Source organism: Musca autumnalis, unplaced genomic scaffold (genome assembly GCF_047663935.1).
Source record: "Musca autumnalis isolate F117 unplaced genomic scaffold, ASM4766393v1 scaffold_2, whole genome shotgun sequence".
NCBI lineage: Eukaryota > Metazoa > Arthropoda > Insecta > Diptera > Muscidae > Musca > Musca autumnalis.
The window spans coordinates 149,563,992-149,586,195 of NW_027411755.1; the positions used below are offsets into that span (position 1 = coordinate 149,563,992).

General features: G+C 35.6%; 1 long non-coding RNA gene across 1 annotated transcript in view; it reads right to left on the bottom strand.

Moving 5' to 3' along the window:
* LOC141394723 (uncharacterized) overlaps window positions 1-22,204 on the bottom strand; it is a 509,351-nt gene that overhangs the window by 443,823 nt on the left and 43,324 nt on the right. The gene's annotated exons all lie outside the window — the stretch shown is intronic.

The window sequence follows — 22,204 nt, forward strand, 5'->3', positions numbered from 1 at the left end:
ATTTTCGTTTAAGTGCAGATTAAAGGTGGTTCTAGAATTCTTTTGAAATTTTCATCGAAGGTAGTCCTTGTGCTGTTCCAGAATTGTTTTTTATACCCTCAGCCTTTAGGCTAGAAAGGGTTTGATACGACCACAAATGTGTCACATCGAAATAACGGTTTTAGACCCCAAGTATGTTTGGACGAAATTCGTTTCATACAATTTGTAGTCGATTTAGCCATGTCCGTCAGTCTGCCTGGCTGGTGCGCACGATAACTCTCGAACGGATCAACCTATTCGAACCAAATTTTGGGTATCGTAATATTTTGTCCAAGCATAGTTTAAGTTCGAAGATCGGCCGTATCGGTCCACTCCTTCGGGTACCTTCCCCGCAAAAGTTCAAAATATGTCTGTAAAATGGTGTGTATGATAATTCTCGAAGGGAGCAATCGATTTGGTCCAAACTTTGCACATTGTATTATTTCTTCTAGATATAGATCGGATTCGATCATATTATTCCATCCAGTCATATATGAAGTTGGAATATGGACTATTTCGGTCCACTCCTTCGGGTACGTTCACACAAAATTCGGATAAAGTGAAGCTTAAGAGCTCCTCTCAGATCGTCTTGTTTTTTTTCAGCAGGTTGTCCTTGCGGCTTCCTTTAGGGCGGTCAAATTTTTTTCTTGCGCAAGTCCATACTTCTTGAGATATTGGCCTAAAAGTTCCAAGAATCTCTGACGGCACCAACAAAAATGGCAAATCCGCAAGATAATTCTCACAGGGAGTTTCTGATTGGTGCAGACTTTGCACATCATATTATTTCATCCAGTCATATATGAAGTTGGAATATGGACTATTTCGGTCCACTCCTTCGGGTACCTCCCACACAAAATTCGAAAAAAGTGAAGTTTAAGAGCACCTCTCGCATGGTTTTGAGACTTTTTCCAATAGGTTGTTCCAGCGGCCTCATTTACAACGGTTCAATCTTTTTCCGGAGTAAGTCAATACTTCCTGAGATAATGGTCCAAGCTCCAAAACCATCCCGGCACATACCAAAATGGCTATTTAGCAAGATAACTCTTAAACTTTTTCAAAAGTTTTTTCAAACTTATTTTAACTTAATTTAATATTTCGAGTCGTTTATGAAGAAGTTTGGTTACTAAAAATGTTTGGTATATGTCAATGATGTGGTATAGCCCCACATTACGGCACATACAGATTTTAAAGCAAACCGTCAGTACGGCTGACTGATACTTTCTTACTTGTTTTTTCCAAATTTCGGCGAAATTGGACCGAATTTGCGTATTTGGTGGACCAAATACCTCAATTCGTGCAAACATATATATGGGAGCTATATCCAAATCTTAACCGATTTCAATATAATTCGACAAATCCACCACTATCACGAACACGGTAGAATCTTTCAAATTTCATCGATATTGAACAGATGTTTAGTGCACCAATTTCCACAAATCGGTAGAATATATATGGGAGCTCTATACAAATCTAAACCGATTTTCACCTAAACCAATGGCGTTCTTACCGTGGCTAAACAAATTATGTTCCCCGATTTTCAGCTATCTATTAATAAAAGGTAGATCATCTGAATCCCATTCCCTGAAATATTTAAATGACCCACCAGAACGAATGTGTTTCTTTAGCTGACAGTTTGTCTGAAAGTGTTACGAACTTGTGTCAAAAAAATCTTTTGAATATTTCCCTAAGTAGTTCTATTGTGCAAAACATTTTCTACTTATATTGCGTTTTCTACAATTATCCATAAACTCATAATTATTATTAAAACATTGTGTCAATATTTATTTGCTCTTCTTGTAGTACCACTTTATTATCTGTCTTCTTTGTATTGAGAAAGCTTCAGATACTCATACTTCAATTTTCTTTTAGATTGTAGTACTCAATCTATTATGTCAAAGCGAGCAACGACGTTTTTGCCAGTATTTTCAATTCAAATATTTATGCCGATATGTCTCAAGTTTATTTGCGGTTTATGTTCGGCATGTGATTGATGTGATATACAAGTATCACTTATATGTCAAGTATTGCTTTGTGTTGAAATGCATTGCACATACTTATTTTGATAGTTTGCCAGTTGAAATGTGTTGATTGGATGGAGAAAAAATGGTAGGTTTATGAGTAGAAAACTGAACGAAACAAAAGTAAACAAGTAAAAAGTCGTGAAGTTAAGCCGGGTCGAACTTTTTATACACACGGCCATAATATATTCTTAACTTAAATGGAACAATTAATTTCCTTTAATGTCCAAAATATTCGGTGCAAACATTTTTTGACCACGGCTTCATCGAAATGCTTAAATTATCGAAAAAATGTATTTAATCAGGTGGTACCTTTATATGGTGGCCTTATCAAAGTGTGAACTTATGTTGACAATTCTTGGTGGAAATGTTTTGTGACTGCAGGAAACCTGAATCTATGTTCATAATTTTTGGAATATAAGTTGTTTTATCACTAGGAACCCTAAATGCCAAATTATGGTTAATTCGGTCTGAAAATGTGACTATCAACTATTCCAAAACGTATACCTATATAGCCCATCATCTGCCCCAAAATTTCATCGTTCTAGCTCCTTTTTGTGGATGCTAAAGTGACTACAACAGACGGGTGTCGGAAATGCATAGATCGACTCGGAACTTTACCCTGATCAAAAATGTATGGTGATTTTTGAGTGAAATCTGACACTTTTTTTAAAAAGTAATTTTTGATTTCATTTATTTCTCGCTGTGGCGATGCTGCTCATCAGCAAAACATTTTAGTATATTTTCAGATTTTTTTGACTAAGGGCTCCAGAGATATGTACCTTGAAAAAGTCGAATTCTGGAAAAACTATATGCAAGAAATACTCATAACACCTTAAATATTTTTTAGAATTTTTATTTTTTATCAGCTATCTAATAAAACATAAGAAACAAATTTCACACAATTGGCTTGGATTTAATATTTGCGATTTAATATTTAAAATAAATTTTTATCAATGATTGTACTTTTAAATTTTCTTGAAATTTTTTAATTAATTTTTAATTACAAAAATTTTAAGTCCTATTTGGTAGTGGGATTCCAATAATACAATCATGATAAAAATTAATTTTAAATATTAAATCCCAAAAATTGCTACCAAGCCCTCACTGCAAAATTTTTACTTATTTTTTTAGAGAGCTGATAACACTGGCCAACAGGACTTTTGTTTCAAACGAAGTTGCAGTTGTTTCTAGATGAAATCGGCGAGTTATTTTCAAATCCGGTCCCGGTTTTTCTCCATCAGCTCTTGTTTTTGAGATATAGCTCACAAATCGGTTTTTACAAGATTAACCCAGACTTTCGTTATTTTCGGACACAAACAAATATTTTTTGTGGGTTTTTCGACATTAATATATTAAGGAGATGTTGTACGCTCGATATAAATCGTTTTGAAATAGTTATGGTGAGTATATATCAAAAAATATAGAAAATATACGACGGACCTTGTAAAAATTGCATATTTTGAGTATTTTAAGCTGTAATTACGTCATCGGGGGAAGTCATAGGATCTTCATATGGTACTCCGGATATGCTTAGGGTGTCTACTAATAATCCAGTATTCAAATGTATAATATAAAGTTCATAGCCCCCATGATTCAGCCATAACCTAAAAATCGCCATGAAGACTGCTAAAGGGAAATAATTTACCAGTGATAACATTACCACATAAGCCATTTACTTTTCAATGGCAGTCTTCATGATGATTTTTAGTTATAGCCGAATCATGGGCGCTATGAACTTTATATTATATATTTGAATACTGGACTATATAGTAGACACCCTAAGCATATCCGCATTACCATATGAAGATCCTATGACTTCCCCCGATGACGTAATTACAGCTTAAAATACTCAAAATATGCAATTTTTACAAGGTCCGTCGTATATTTCTATATTTTTTGATATATACTCACCATAACTATTTCAAAAACGATTTGTATCGAGCGTACAACATCTCCTTAATATATTAATGTCGAAAAACCCACAAAAAATATTTGTGTGTATCCGAAAATAACGAAAGTCTGGGTTAAACTCGTAAAAACAGATTTTGAGCTATATCTCAAAAACAAGAGCTGATGGAGAAAAAACCGGGACCGGATTTGAAAATAACTCGCCGATTTCATATAGAAACAACTGCAACTTCGTCTGAAACATTCAACTTTTCAATTTTGTTGAGCAGTGTATTATATTACCAGTATTAAAGAAGTTATGAGTATTTCTTTGCATATAGTTTTTACAGAATTCGACTTTTTCAAGGCGCTCACTCAGCAATCCCCATATACACTTTATAGGGTCGCAAATGATTATTTCAATGTTTTACAAAGGGAAAACAAACTTAATATACTCTCTATACTATGGTGGAAGTGGAGCCCTCACAGTAGATGATCGGCCTGGTGCCTAAGTTCTATGTAACACCTAGAAACTCGGTGGAGGCGAACTTCTCTCTAGGAGCACTTGATATCGCCACTCCGGGGAATTGGTGTGTCATTTTAGAAACGTCAAGGCAAGAATCTGCTTTGGAGTGAACAACCCTATCAAAACAGTTGGAATAACAACCGAGTTTGTTGCTAAGAGAAACAGCTTGGGCAGTAGGTATGGTTAAGACGACGAAAAACATAAGGTATGACTTTCGTTAAAGATAGAAGCAAGACCTGAGCAATAAACTCCATTGCGAAAAAAAATATAAGGCCCTCAGGGGCATATTCTGTAACATTTTAACAACTTTACTCTTTGTTTAATTTTCAAAATTTTTGTTTGTTTTGTTGTAGTTACAATAACAAAAAAAAACCAAGGGACCCAGGCTATAGTCGGGTCGGGGCCGACTATGTGAACACCCTACAAAAGATAAAATTGGGATAGCTTAGCGCCTTTGCTCTGAATGTCTTCATTAGTACAGGTCAATTTTGTTGAAACGCATTTAAATACATCGTCAGTGCAACTCAAATAAAAACAAGTAAAAAAGTATCAGTCGGCTTTGCCGACAGAGATATACCCTCAGCCTGTGTGGATTGAAATACATATTTCCAAAAAAACAAAAACTTATGTATTTAGGGGGGTTTTCAACATTTTGGCCGTATGCACCGCACCGACAAAAGTATGGATAGGATTACAAATTGCGGGGATATCGATAGATAGGGCTTTTTGATAACACTAGCCTGCGGAAAACATAATATAGCTATATTCGGTAATATATTCGGTTCGAGCCCTCCAGCCGCAACATATGGTTCCATAGGGGTTTTTACAACTTTCGGCTGTTTTCTCAAGACGTATGGACTTGCCCCTGAAAAAAACTTTACTGCCGTAATTGAGGCAACGAATGCAAGTTGCTTCAACAAAAATCAAAGTGATTTGAGAGCAGGCCTTAAAGTGAATTTATCCAAAATTTTGTGTGTGAGGTACCCGAAAGAGTGGACAAATATAGTCAATATTCGAACCTGATCTATATCTGGTAGATATTTTAGAATGTGTAAAGTATGGACCAAATCGGTCACTTTTCCGAAAATTTTTGAACTTTTGTGGGGGAGGTACCTGAATGAATGGACCGATATGGCTTATCTTTGAACTTAAACTAAGTTTGCACAAAGTATTACAAAGACCAAATTGTGGATCGAATCGGCAGATCCGTTTGAGAGTTATCTTGCGCTCCACCTACTACACCACTTTTTTGTACCTTTCAGGCTATTTTCTCAGGAAGTATGGACTTGCCCCTGATGAAGCTTATACCGTTTATAGGGGGGCAGTGAATGCAAGCTGCTACAACAAAAATCAAAGCGATTCGTAAACAGGTCCTAAACTGAACTTTTCCGAAATTTTGTGGTGGGAGATACCCGAAGGAATGGAGCTATTGATCCCATATTGGAACCTCATCTAAGTCTGGTAGAAATTTCACGATGCGCAAAGTATGGACTAAATCGGTTACTTACTTCAAGTGTTATCGTACGCACAAATTTTCCGAACTTTTGGGGGAGGTACCGGAAGGAGTGGACCGATATAAACCATCTTCGAACTTAAACTAAGTTTGGACAAAATATTGCGAAAGCCAAATTTTGGACCAAATCGGTTCATCCGTTCGAGAGTTATCGTGCACACCAGCCAGACAGACAGACAGACGGACGGACAATGCTTAATCGACTTCAAATTGTCTGAAACACATTTCGTCCAAACATACTTGGGGTCTAAAACCATTATTTCGATGAGGCACATTTTGCCCGTATGAAAGTATATATACTAGGCCGGCGCGATTTGAAAACCTTAATGAGCCCTTCGCGTTTCTGATTCCTGGTATTGAACTGAGCAAAAAAGTCCACTGGACCATATATCTACCGTGAAAATCGAGCCTCCCGATTTTGACTTTAAGTTTTTATTGACGTTTTTTGGATATTTTGGCATATAACAGCCAAACCATTGAGATTTTCGATCCAACAGAATAAAAAAATTGTAGCCAATATAGTAATTAAGAACTCTCTAATACAACGCGAAAGCATTGGAACGCTCCTTCAGGCAGTTTTGGCCTTGAGAATGTGCAAACTTTTCGAAAAATTTCGATATTATTCACCCCTTTAAAAGGAACAAGGATCACTAGAAATCCGTTGTGAAAAAAAGAAGATATGTCCGTTTAAATTTGAAAATGTAAGAAACCCAGATTTTCACTACTTTTAGTGTTATAAAAATATAAAACGGAGTTACCCAATCGAAATAAAGGCATTTTCGTTGTCCATGGATCCCAACACGATAGAATTTTGCATCAGAGCGCTTGAATAATTTTCTGGTCAAATTTTGTAGCACAATGTCATTTATCGACATTTTCCGAAAAGTTTACACATTCTTAAGACCAAAACTGCCTGAAGGAGCGTTCAAATGCTTTTGCGATGTATTAGAGAGTTTTTCAATTACTGTCTTGGCTACAATTTTTGTCTTTCTGTTGGATCGAAAATCTCAATGGTTAAGCTGTTATATGCCAAAATATCCAAAAAAACGTCAATAAAAAATTTAAAGTCAAAATCGGGAGGCTCGATTTTCGCGGTAGATATATGGTCCAGTGGACTTTTTTGCTCAGTTCAATCCCAGGAATCAGAAACGCGAAGGGCTCATTAAGGATTTTTTCCTTCCACACAAATCGCCCCACCATTAGTCAAAAAAATCTGAAAATATACTAAAATGTTTTGCTGATGAGCAGCATCACCACAGCAAAAACTAAATGAAATCAAAAACCACTTTGTGAAAAAGTGTCCGATTTCACTCAAAAATCCCCATATATTCTTGATCAGGGTAAAATTCGTAGTCGATCTATGCATTTCCGTCTGTCCACCCTTCTGTTGTAAACACTCTAGCATACACAAAAATTGAGCTAGAACCATGATGGGCTATATCGGTCTACGTTTGGTTAAGCCCTCATATAACGTTACCGCCCTCATATAACGTTACAGAGATATCGTACCTTGAAAAAGTCGAATTCTGTAAAAACTATATGCAAAGAAATATTCATAACTTCTTATACCTTTTTTGGAATTTTTATTTCTTTATCAGCTATCCAATAAACCATAGAAAAAATTTGCACAGTGGGCTTGATTGCAATTTTTGCGATTAATTATTTAAAATAAATTTTTATCAATGATTGTACTTTTCAATTTTCTTGAAATTTTTTTGTATTAAACTACAATTTTAAGTCCTATTTGGTAGTGGGATTCGAATAATTACTATTTTTTCTTAATTCTTTAAAATTTGTCCATACAATTTTTACTTTATACTAAAAAATTAACAAAAAAATTTAATCTGTATTGTGTTTTTTTTTTAATTTATCGTAAAAACAGGTTTTCGGAGTCGGAGTCGTAGTCTACGAGTCGGAGTCGAGCAATTTTGTTGGAGTCGGAGTCGGAGTCTGAGTCGAAAAAAATAACTCGACTCCGACTCCGGACAATTTTTTCTACAATATAAAAATAAAATATTAAATTCGGGACACCATTTTTTTTTAAATCATTATTTATTTTAAAGGAGAGCTAAAAAACATATGAGCAAACGGCATACCACACAAATTCAGAGAAAGATTCACAGGATATTTACTGTCATTCGAAGTCTAGTTTATTCATCTATATTTTGATTACAAATTACATGTCCAGAATATTTTTGGTCCAGTTGATCCTTTATTTGTGTTGCAAGCAAAAGTTATGTTCTTCGACAATCGATTTATAATTGGGCATTTAACTTCTTTTATATAAGTCTTCTGTCAGAAGATCTACTGGTCTTCTCACAAAAGTCTACTGATCTTCTTGATCTTCTGATCTTGTGTTTTGTTAGATGTCACCCTTGTTTTTTATTAAAGGACCTGTTGGACTCCTATGAAGGACATTGTGGTCGCTATGGGAAATCTTACTGATTACACTGTGACATAAAATGGAAGTCAATGTCTGGTGGTAGAAAATTCATGTTGGGAATGAAAGCCCCTATTGAATATGTTAAGAATTCCAAAGGACCCATAGCAGAAGTTTCTGAGTTATGACGTAAAGATTATTTTATTGACCCCCAATAATGCTTTATATCTTTGTTTGGCGATATTGTTTCATAATTTTGAGATGAAATGTTTTTGTTCTTAAATTGAAAAATAAACACAATATCAGATTTTCTACATGAAAAAATCTACAGAAATCTTCCTCCGAAAATGTTGGTAAGGACGTCAAAATCGATCGATTTTAATGGGTTATGTCCACTAACAAATTTTACAAAATAGAATATTTTTTTTTATTTGTTTATTTTAAAGAACAGGTAGAATAGTCGATCGGACAAAAATTAGCTGAGATATGAGCGTTAGAAAGAGAAAGTTCATTCTGATTTATATGTAACATCGAAGTTTGAAATGCGGTTTTCTCAAAATGACATTTTGGAATGCAGTGCCCAATCTAGCTCGAAAACGGATGATCCGATCTTCATATGTTTTGAGGGATTATTATACTTAAGCGAGAGGCTTTAAAAAAATGGCGTAAAAATTAACCATTTTTCAGTTAAAATCGAAATATTGGTATTGACAGTTCACAATTTTTTTAAAAATGGATATTTTTTAATTCCGTTTCGCTTATGTACAAGTATATTAAGTTCTTCATAATCCCACAAAAATATATGCTGATGGGTTAATTCGTTTTCGAGCTACAGTGGGCACCCCAAAACGCTTTAATAAAAACAGGGTTTCGTAGGCGGCCATTTATTTGCACAAAGCCTTTAAATATTTTTCAACAAATTCTCAGAAAGTAGATTAAGTTATGCTCTTTGAGGTAAATAAATCACAAAAGTTTCGTACGTTTTAAGAAAAAAATTATGAAAAAGGGTTTTATTGGGCTTTTTAACTGGGAATCACCTCTTAAAGCTCTCGAAGAATTATAAACTGTTGGCTTATATCCATTTTAAAACCTGGTCATAAATTGCTTATAATTTTATTGCATATAGTCCTTATTATTTGTATTGTCATGTTATGTCATGTTTGTATATGTTATGTCATATTGTATATTCATGTTATGTTTTCCATGTCTGGCGCAATAGTTATTTTCTCACGAAGAAAAGTTCCTGCCAGAATATTCTCGTGCTTGTACTTAGTTGCTATTTTCCAATGTAAGATTTAGTAGAAACAATATACATAGATATGAATTTTACTTACTATATTTATGTTCTGTAGTTAAGTATTATATTCGAACGGATGTCTTTTCTAAAGAATATGTTAGGAAAAACCAATAGATTAGCCTATATGGACCCAAATATACGAACAAGTTAAAAATTTGTGCATATCGAGCATGAGCTCGATAGTAAAAAAGATATATAAGGCCCTCAGGAGTAGAGTATTCTCATATATCGAAAAAGGGAAGCAGTTGGACAATGCAATGTTGTAGGAGATTTCATGGGCCTCATGGTAAAATATATAAATAGAAAATAATTATGTCCAAGCGGAATACGAGATTACGAGAAAACTTTCCGCCAATAAACGAGGGAAAAATGAAGAAAAAATTAAGTCATTGCGACATCCAGTTATGTCGCTGTAAACCGGACCACAAGGACTAACTTCGGTGAAAATCTTCAAAATACCGAAAATTGGAAGGAACAATTCTATGGGGTCTATATGAAGGCAAGGACCTATACCGACAAATTTCAGGTGGAAAATGTTATACCCCAACGAACACTAAATACCAAATTTCAACCATTCCGGTGGATATTGGAGTCAAAACACTCCAAATACCGAAAATCTGGAGTGACCCTTCAATGGGACAAAACCTACAAATTTCAGGTGGAAAGTTTTATACTCCTATGGAAAACTAAATAACAAATATCAGGCATTTCGGTGATATATTGATACCACAACATTTAAAATACGGAAAATTTGAAGGAACCCTTCTACGGGGGCTATATGAAGACATGGACCTATACTGACAAATTTCAGGTTAAAAGTTCTATACCCCAACGAAGAAAAAAATCCAAAGTTCAGACATTTCGGTGGGATATAGAGGCCACAACGTTAAAAATACCGAAAATCGGTAGGAATCGTTCTATGAGGACTATATTAAAGCGTGGATCTATACTGACGAATTTCGGGTGTAAAGTTTGATATCCTTAAATAAGACTAAAAACAAAACCTACAAAATGCCGAAAATGAGGTGGTACCGTTGTTATATGGGACCTATACCGACAAATTTCAGGTGATTTCAACAGACGGACGGAAAAACTACCATCTAATAGCATTTAGACTACACTTTATAGAAAATTTAAAATTTTTTGTGAGAGAGAAAATATTACGATGGGTAATATAATAAAACACCTTCGAAAGTTTTAGTTTTAACCAACCGGACAGACAGACGGGAAGACCTAGATTGACTCCAATTTGTTTGCAGCGTATATGGATTCTAAAAACATTATTTCAATGAGGCCAATATCTCGTCATGACAAGTTCACCATGCCATCAGTAGCCATAATGCAGGGGGTGTAAAAACAACAGAATTAAAACAGATTATTGGTCCGCCTCCAGTAAACCGTGGGAACTTTATCAGAGAAATGGAGATGGTAGCATCAGAACGGTACAATTAAAACTACAAATTAAAATCCCTGGTGAATATCAAAGATCTTAAGGAGACTACAAATGAGAATACAATTTTTGACAGCATCCTAGAGCAGCATGGACTTTGCTCACGAGCATAAGGAAGACGGACAGAAGCAAACGTACACTATGGGCAACATCGTGTGCTTTTCTACTGTTGAGGTATTTGTTGTTATTTAACACAATACAATTCCAATAGTTAGCCTTTAATTGTGATGGTGCCCGATACTGTCCTAAAGCCATCCAATGAATCCGACACTCCTTAATAGAAGAATTTCAATAAAAATACAAAAAATAATTTCAAAATGTAATTAACAATGTCATTTTATACCATTTAAATCGTAAGTCCTTTAATGACGGCAAATATCCTTTGCCAAAGCTAGCTTTAACTAATGAGACATATTATGTTTACACTGAATATTTATTCAAAATGCCCAAATATTTACACAATACTCAAGTAGGCAATAAATGTAACACGAATAAACAAACAAGCTTCTCGCATTTCACCCAACTTACTCACTCATTCGTACACTTAACGCTTCACACACAATGACAGACAAACAAACAAATAAATAATAGAGAGAATAAGCAAATGTTTACCATTCAAAGCAGAGGATGAATGTCTATCAAGTGGGGATGGCTATATGAATATGTGCGTATGTACTTGTGTCATCCATTTGCACCCAAGTATATTCCAGCAAACCAAATGTCGGATGTCCGACACGTCTGAACAATTTCGAAGCAACGTCGTTCAGATTTCGTTCCGATTTCTAAACGATTTTTCGGAGCGGAAATAGTTCAGATTTTGTGCCGATTTCGTTCCGATTTCGGAACGAATGTCGGTAAGAAATTTCCTTTCCGAATTTCCAAGGATTTCTTCAGATTTCGTTACGAAATCGGATCGAGATCGATACGATGTCGCTCCGACATTTCGTTCCGAAATTATGTCAACCACTTCATACAACTTTCGTTAAGATATCGTTACGATTTCGGATCAGACATCGGACGTATTGTCCGAAATTTGTTCCGATTTCGTTAAGATGTCGGTACGATTGGTTTGCTGGGTTAACATTCGGTAGCATTGATAACGAAGACACTCAAGGGAGTGTGTAGATGTGTATGTGTGTGATTGTGCTATGGAATCTAATGTATTTTGTGGATATTGTCATCCATATGTATGTACATATATTAACATTTTTATACATGTAAAGAAGAAAAATTACCCATTAAAATCGTTGAAAATATAGACTGTATGACTACTACACAAAAGTTAGGTGTCTAGTTGCCTTGTGCATATGCGGAGTAGAGGAGGAAGCAGGATAATTATATGTTTCTTTTTATTAGATATTTTGTTTCCATAGAACATACATTTTTTGATTTTATTATTTCATTCAGTTATAAGGTGGGTTTTATTTAAAAGATTTCTTTTAATATCCAAAATAAGGAGATTATCTAATCTAACTATATCCACATTTGAATTGAGTTTATATACATACAATCAGAAAAAAATATATGTTAGAAATATGTTTGGATCCAAACAAATTTAAGTTCGGGACTGGTTGCAAACAAATATATGTTTGCAACATTTTGTAACATATCTCAATTTTATTTGTTTGGGTACCAACATATTTTTATACCCTCCGCCATAATATGGAGGTTATAATTAAATATGTCATTCCGTTTGTAACATCGAAACACATCGAAATATTCATCGGAGACCCCATAAGGTATATATATTCTTAATCAGGGTAAAATTCTAAGTCGACATAACCCTGTCCGTCCGTCCGTCCATCTGTTGAAATCAAGATACAGCTCGCAATTTTTAAGATAGAGCTTTGTAATTTGGTATAGAAGTTTATATTACTTCTAGGATGTTGGTATTGCAAATGGGCTATATCGGTCCACGTTTTGATATAGCCCCCATAGAACGGTACCACCCGATTTTCAGTAATTTTGACGGTTTTAGCCTCATTATCATTCGGAAATGACTAAAATTTGGTATTTAGTCTTCGTTGAGGGTGCAAAACTTTCTCCCAGAAATTTGTCGGTATAGGACGACGACACCTTCATATAGCCCCCATAGAACGGTACCTCCCGATTTCCGGTATTTTGAAGGTTGTGGCCTCAATATTCCACCGAAATGGCTGAAATTTGGTATTTGGTCTTCATTTGGGGTATAAAACTTTCCATAAGAAAATTGTTGGTATAGGTCCACGCCTTCATATAGCCCCCATAGAACGGTACCTCCCGATTTCCGGTATTTTGTATGTTGGGGCCTCAATAATCCACCGAAGTGGCTAAAATATGGTATTTGGTCTTCATTTAGGGTATAAAACTTTCCATAAGAAAATTTTTGGTATAGGTCCACGCCTTCGTATAGCCCCCATAGAACGGTACCACCCGATTTTCACTATTTTGAAAGTTGTGGCCTCAATATTCCACCGAAATGGCTGAAATTTAGTATTTTGTCTTCATTTGGGGTATACAACTTTCCATCCATGCCTTTCATATTGTCCTCATAGAACGGTACTTCTTGTTTTCAGTATTTGAAGGTTTTGGCCACAACAACCCACCAAAATATCTGAAATTAGGTATTTAATCCTGCGTTGGAGGTAAAAACTTTCGCTCGAATCCTAAAAGTTTCTATAAATTTGTAAACTCGAAAAGAAAAGTCAAAGAATTCCCTAACAGTATGAAATTTGGTTGCAAAGAGTCCTGTGATACAGTTGAAATAGCTGATATGTTCGCTCAATTCTTTCAAAGCACATACTCAACATTTTCTTTTAATAATAATTACTCTTATAACATAGATAAACTAAATCAATTCCCTCATTTCCTTCTTACAGAGGATGAAGTGTTTAATGGTTTAATTTCATTAAAATATTGTAGCTCTCCTGGTCCTGATGGTGTACCGGCCAACATTCTGAGAAATGTGCTTATGAACTGTACAAGCCTCTCACTAGCATTTTCAATGATTCCTTATCTTTAGGATACTTTCCTGTGCTCTGGAAATCTAGTTTTATTATCCCCTTACATAAATCTGGCAGTAGGACTGTCGTTGAAAATTATAGGGGCATTGCAAAACTTAGTGCAATCCCAAAGCTTTTTGAACTTTGGTATCACGTAGAATAATTCATTTTGTTTCACCAATTATTTCTCCATATCAACATGGATTTATAAAAGGGAGATCAACTTTAACGAACTTATTGGAACTTACTTGCCATGTTCACAATGGATTTTCTCTAAAACATCAAACAGATGTAATTTATACCGACTTTAGCAAGGCCTTTGACACGGTCGTGCATAAGTTATTGATACACAAATTGGATACAATGGGCTTTCCAACTACACTTTTATCATGGATTTCTTCTTATTTGCAAGATCGCTCCCAAAAGGTATCTTTCAATAATATAATTTCAAGAGACATTACTGTTCACTCTGGTGTTCCTCAAGGAAGTCATTTAGGACCATTACTTTTCGTTCTGTACTTAAATGACCTTCCTTCTGTGATAAATTTTTCTAAAGTTTTAATGTTTGCTGATGACGTTAAACTATTCTGCAACCTTGATTCGCGAAATCAAGCACTAAAACTCCAACATGATTTGCATTCTCTAGCAAATTGGTGTAGTATAAACGGTATGTCACTAAATCTAAAGAAATGCAAAAAATTATCGCTGTTTAGAAGTCGACCTCTTTATTTTGAATACTTTATCGGTTCTCACAAGCTTGATGATGTTGATTCATTTGATGATCTTGGTGTCATTTTAGATAATAAACTACGTTTTAATTTACACATTGAATCCTGTGTCAATAAAGCGAAATCGCTCTTAGGCTTCATAAAACGTTGGTCCAAGGAATTTGATGACCCGTATGTAACTAAACGTTTGTTTGTCAGTTTGGTTCGGCCAACATTAGAATATGGTTGCGTATTATGGAGCCCATTCTACAAATCTTATTACAATAAGATAAAATCTGTCCAAACGCAATTTCTCCTGTTTGCTCTTAGAGGTTTGCCTTGGAGTACAGTGGAAGCACTTCCCCCCTATGAACATCGATTACAACTTATTGATCTCCCGACTTTGGCACGGAGACGTCTAATGCTTAGAGCAACATTTTTAATAAAACTGTTACGTGGTCAGATTGATTCCAAATTTTTAATTGGCGAAATAAAATTTAATGTGCCCTCGCGGTTTACTCGGAATTACATACCGCTCAGTCTTCCATTAGCAAGATCTAACTATGAACTAAGCAATCCGTTTAGATCATTATGTGAAATCTATAATAATTTGTATGCACTTATAAACTTGACAGACCCTTTACCTATAATAAAGTCTTCTATTCTACGTCTACAGCTTTAGAATCAAGTTGTTGCCAGATATATGTTGTATTGTCCTTATTGCATAATCTGTTTTATTAACTTGTTAAGTACTATTTTATGTAAATCCGGCTGATGTGTAACTGTAGCCGGAAATTTCCTACCCTACTAACCCTCCATAATCCGGATTATGGGGTGTACGCTCTCCCTACGTTATGGGGAGGTGGCCCCCTCGGTCGGCAGGGGCGGGGAAGAGTGGCGTGGGAACGTTCGAAAAAAAAAAAAAAAAAAAAAAAAAAATAATAAAGAAAGTCTTCGGTATAGGTCCACGTTTCGATATAACGCCCATAGAACGGTACCTCCCGATTTTCGTAGTTCTGTAGGTTGTGACGTCTATATCCCACCGAAAGAATGAAATTTGTTTTTTAGTCTTCCATGGGGTTATAAAATATTCCAGAAAAGAATTAATCAGCATAGAGGAGCGTACCTCTTGATTTTCAGTGTTTTGAAGGTTTTAGTCACATTATCTTACCGAAATATTCGGAAATTTGGTATTATAGTTTTCTTTGAGCCTAAAAAATTTCCGCCAGAAATTTGTAGGTATATATCGACTTTTTGATATAGCCCCCATAGAACGGTACCCCCCGAATTTAGGTTTTTTGAAGGTTAGCCACATTGTTTTACCGAAATTTTTGAAATTTGGTATTTAGGAAACAAAATGTTCCATTTTAGTTTAATATATCTCGTGGTGGAGGGTATAACAAGTTCGGCTCGGCCGAACTTAACGCCGTTCTTACTTGTTTATGTTAGAGCATATTTTTTATGGATGGAGAAAAGATTTTTGTCGAAGAGAGTAAAAACAGGGCTCTCACGGCTGCGGAATGCCGTTTCATAATAAAGAGCTGTGTGTATGGTGTAATAGAAGGCGCAGAAGCGAAGACTGGAGGGTAAAAAGTTTGTTTTTGCTTTGGTGGTGTGTATGCCAAAAGCGTGTGTTTTGTGCGTTGTTGTTGCGATTTTTTCCACAAGCAGTACTTTTTTTCTGTTTCTTTCCATTAGAAAATTGATAAAAAAAATTAAAAAAAAATTATATGAATTATTTTTGTTCTGTTTATCTTCAGTTTTCTAAATACAATCGTTGAGTAAAGACTGTAAAGTGTGTGAATAAATCAGTGTTTTGTGTTTTTTTTTTTTAAGAAATTGTGCTTTTTAGTAAATTAAATGCCAAATACATTTTATAATTGGAAGTTTTATACTTGAATCAAAAAGGTGATTGGAAATATTTTTTTAATTAATACGCAGAGCAGGGAATTGCTCAATCTTCTTAGGGAAAGTGCGACTATTTATCTAAGTACGGAAAGTTCTCCCATGATCAACTGGGAAGACATCCCCCTGTCGAATAATAAGATGGGAACTACGGTCATATCTTCTCAATTACACAGGGAGGAGTCCTTCCCAGCTGCTCTTAGGGTATGAACCTCTCAGGGATGGGGATGATGCAGGATGCCTTGTAGATTAGGCTTTGGGTAAAATATGGATCATTCTATAACATTTCCAAACACCAAGTGCAAAAAGGACCGGGAGAGGAAGAGCAAGCACGGCTATAGAAGAGATGTGAATTATTTCTCCAAATTTGTGGAGAAATCTCACAGGCTGAATTCCGGGAGATAAGGTTGAAGCTTCGTTTTTAAAAGCGTTCGCTTCGTATCGAACGGATTCCACCTCATAAGCCATAGGTAGTCATCAGTCCTAAACTTCGTTTACTACAAGGGAGTCAATCAAGTATAAAAAAACCGCCGGTCCTTTGTAAGCTCAGGGGCAACGTACAAGCCCAGTTTGGGGTAAAAGTAGTTCTGTTTTGAAGAGGAAGGATCGTGCTGCGGGAAGTCAAGTGACTGATACCAGAAAACAGGCTAGTGGTTAGAACAGGCGTGCGTGAAGAGAGTCAGGTCTTTCGAAGATCCACAGCAGTTCAACCGAATACGCACGCGAAGGTGGCCGCTCGCCAGACAGTTAAAGGAGCTCAACCTGCAAAGGTACCTCATAAACATTCTGGCGATCTAGCTGATCGTCCCAGATGAGCTTCTAGTAGTAATCACTGATAAGTCTGGAAAGTAATCTGAGGAAGTTCATAACTTCTGGTTATAGCTGATTTGATGGAATCCTGGAAAGCAGGCTAATCAATTCAAGCATTGGCGACACTTCTGTGAGGTAGTTAATCACTAGAGCCTTCCATAGGGAGGAGTTTTATCCCTTTTAGTATTTCTTCTGGTGGGTGCCACCGTGGTGCAATGGTATGCACACCCGCCTTGCACGCTAAAGGTCGTGGGTTCGATTCCAGGCCAGGCAACATCAAATTTTCAACGATGGCAAAATGCCCCTCAGTGATGTTGGCGACATTTCCTGAGTATTTCAGCCTTGTAAAACTTCTCTACAAGTGGTGTCTTAGGACACGCCGTTCGGACTCGGCAATAAACAGTAGGTCCCATATCATTGAGCTAATATGAATGGGGGTGCACTCACTGATATGAGAGAAGTCTCCCTTGTCCCATCTGGGATGTTTGTGGAACAATTAAAAATTAAAGTATTTCTTCTGGTGGTGAATGGGATGGGAATTTGATAGGAACTAAGGTGGTTGCATACGCATATGACGTAGTTACTCTAATCAGTGGGAATTTTTTGTCTACTCTGTCTGCATTAGTGCAAGTTGCACTAGCAAAACTCTCTCGCTAAGCTCAGCAGAATGGCTTTGGCATGAACCCAGCAAAGACAGAGCTGGTATTCTTCACCAGAAAAAGACATGTTGATGATTTTGTGTCACCAATTTGGATGGCGTGCAATTGAATCCATCTACATGAGCGAAACACGTGGGGGTGGTACCTGACCAACGGCTAATAGCGCACCAATGTACTTTATTCCTATAAGAACTCCGTAGGCAAAATTTGGGGTCTCAGACTCCTGTAATACACTAGCAGCGGTCTGTCCTATCTTGACGTATGGCTGCCTTGTCTGGTGGCAGGCCCTAAGTAATAATTCTAGCCTTTTCAGATTAGCTACTATGCAATGGTACCTACCGATTTCGGCATTTTGAGGATTTCAACTTCACTTTTTTTACCAAACTAACTGTTATTTGACAGTCAAGGTTCCCTGCAGCCACGAAATTCTCTACAAGAAATTATCAACATTAGCCAATTTAACGGTACCTGTTGATTTTCTGGTATTTTGAGAATTGTATCTACATTTTTTGACCGAACTAGCTGTAATTTCCCAACCAACAAATTGTTAATATAGGTCCACGTATTGGTATATACCCCCATATAACAGTACCTCCCGATTTTCTGTGTTTTTAGAATTTTAGCTAAATTTTTAGCTAATTTTGATTTGCCTATAATTTGACATTTGGGATTCGCAGTGGTCATAAAAAGTCTTCACTGAATAGGGTGTCCAAAAAACCGGTTTTTCCAAACAAAACGGTTTTCGGTTAACCGAAATTTTCATCTTTTTCAAAAACCGGTTTTCGGTTTTCAAAATTTTTTCAAAACCGGTTAACCGGTTTAAACCGGTTTTGTAAAACAGGTGCAAAATTGCTCATAATTGATAAATATTTGATTCAAAATGTGCTAAAAGGAGTAAATAAAGTATAACGACTTCGTTATTATATAATTATCTCATAATATAGCTGTTCTTTGACATTCAACATCGAAGTGGGGACAACAAAATTAAGACTGAATTGTGCTCTAAGAAAAGTAAAACCTCTTACATATATAAAATTGTGTACCAAAAGAATTAAATTTACATTTTATTAAGTCTGGATTCTCCACCATGCGTTGAGAACCTCAAATTATCGTGCCGGACTTAAAATTCGACAAGTTCTTAGTTTACTGTACTAATTCAAAAACGTATGAGTAACGTCATTCAAACTACATTGTGATATTACGTATACGCAGTTGTTTCATAGATCGTTTCAGTTGAACTAGATTGACACAACTATACATTTTACACAAAATATTTTTCAAATTTAAAGGTATCTGACATTTACAACTTGGTCTGTTCCTTGTGATAGTTAAGTTTAGTTTACTTTCAAGAATACAATTTTAATTTTATATTAAAAATATTACTATTTTTTTAAAACCGGTTAACCGACACAAATAACCGGTTTTTTCGGTTAACCGAAAATGACGTTTTTGGCAAAAACCGGTTTCGGTTTTGTAACTCAAAACCGGTTAACCGGTTAACCGGTTTCGGTTTTGGACACCCTATCACTGAAATTTGTCAATACCTGTCCATGTTTTGGTATAGCCCCCATATAACGTTACCTCTCGATTTTCGTTAATTTGATGGTTCTCCTAAATTTTTGACTGAACTTCCTCTCGAAACTTCTACACCAAAAATTTTGTATATAGGCTAGGGTGGGGCGATTTGTGTGGAAGCAAAAAAAACCTTAATGAGCCCTTCGCGTTTCTGATTCCTGGGATTAAACTGAGCAAAAAAGTCAACTGGACCATATATCTACCGTGAAAATCGAGCCTCCCGATTTTGACTTTAAGTTTTTTATTGACGTTTTTTGGATATTTTGGCATATAACATCCAAACCATTGGGATTTTCGATCCAACACAAAGACAAACATTGTAGTCAAGACAGTAATTGAAAACTCTCTAATACATCGCAAAAACATTGGAATGCTCCTTCAGGCAGTTTTGGCCTTTAGAATGTGCAAACTTTTCGGAAAATGTCGATAAATGACATTGTGCTACAAAATTTGACCCGAAAAATATTCAAGTGTTCTGATGCAAAATTATATCGTGTTGGGATCCATGGACAACGACAATGCCTTTATTTCGTTTGGGTCACTACGTTTTATTTTTTTATAACGGTAAAAGTAGTGAAAATCTGGGTTTCTTAAATTTTTAAATTTAAACGGGCATATCTTATTTTTTCCACAACGGATTTCTTTTGATCCTTCTTCCTTTTAAAAGGGGTGAATAATGTCTTTTGAATAATCTATTATGTTTTAAATCGGTTAACAAATGGCTAAGTTATAGTGGTTTATGTCTGAAAACCCCACAAAAAACCTATAAAGGAATTTCTCATCATTTTTCAAAAATATTATGTTTTTTTGTTTTGTTCAATATTTATTTTGAAAATTATGAGAAATTCCTTTATAGTTTTTTTGTGGGGTTTTTCAGACATAAACCACTATAACTTAGCCATTTGTTACCCGATTTAAAACAATAATAGATTATTCAAAAGACATTATTCACCCCTTTAAAAGGAAGAAGGATCAAAAGAAATCCGTTGTGGAAAAAATAAGATATGCCCAAAATATCCAAAAAACGTCAATAAAAAACTTAAAGTCAAAATCGGGAGGCTCGATTTTCATCGTAGACATATGGTCCAGTAGACTTTTTTGCTCAGTTCAACCCCAGGAATCAGAAACGCGAAGGGCCCATTAAGGTTTTCAAATCGCCCCGGCCTAATATAGGCTCATATTTAGGAATGGCCCCATATAACGGTACGGCCGGACTGCAGGTATTTTGAATTAGCTGCAATTTGGGTTCCCAGTGGCCACAAAACCTCTCCAGCGCTGATTGTGTTTGTATCTATAATTTGGTCTAAATTGGCTAGTGATCCAAACACGTCTGCACCGAAAATTGTGGACATGGGCCCAGGTACAACAGTTAGGCCGCACAGTGCGAAATATGGGAACTTTAGTGGAACTTTACTCAAAAATTAAAGTACATAAAACTAATGAGATTCTTGTTGAATTCTTTTGCTAAGTATCCCATGACTAATGCCTCATATTCAGTTTTGCGATTTACCCCGCGAAACAACTAGAAATGCACTTAAAAGTTGCACTTTTGTTTTAGAATATTTATTTTGTTTTTCAAAATAGTCAGGCTTAATCCCATAGTCATTGTTTTACTATTTTATTAAAACAACTTTTTAATTTATTAGTGGGAAAAAATTGGCGATGTTTACCAAGGGGTAAGGCAGGGAAGACTATAGTTTTAGATCTCGCCACAGATCTTCATCAGTTTTCTTGTTTCTTGTTTTTCAACAAGAAACTTTTTATACCCAAGTGTCAATTGCTCGCTCAAATAGATACGTGATACTTGCAAACAAAACCAAATCTTTCCCACTGCTATGCGTTCGTCCATTCTCGACGAAAAACCACATAACTAATTTGTTGGTATTGCATACTACAGCAATAAACAACATTTCGACGGTGCTCAGTCTCACAATTAGAAGGGTTGGCGTTTTTTATTTGGGATGAGGACTTCTATTTTGTTTTTCAAAATAGTCAGCCTTAATCCCATAGTCATTGTTTTAATATTTTATTAAAACAACTTTTTAATTTATTAGTGGGTAGGTAGGTAGTGTCAAAGAAATTCTCAATCAGAGTGTTTCTTTGCTCACGTATCTATTTGAGCAATTGACACTTGGGTATACAAAATTTCTTGTTGAAAAACAAGAAACAAGGGAACTGATGAACATCTCTGGCGAGATCTGAAACTACTACTAAATTATTTTTTTATAAGTTTTGGAGGTTTTTTTAATGTATTGTGGTGAATTGCAGAATAAATCGCACATTTTCTGAGATGTGGGATATTTTTCTATAGACAAACCAAAATGTAGCTGCAAGTTCGCGCAGCACAGTGTCACTACCGTGGCCAAAATGGTAAAAACTAAATACTTCGTTGAACAAATTTATTGATGGGGAGTGATAGAAAACATATTAATTAGAAGAATCTGAATTTTGGTACTAATACGTGAGTAGTTTTTG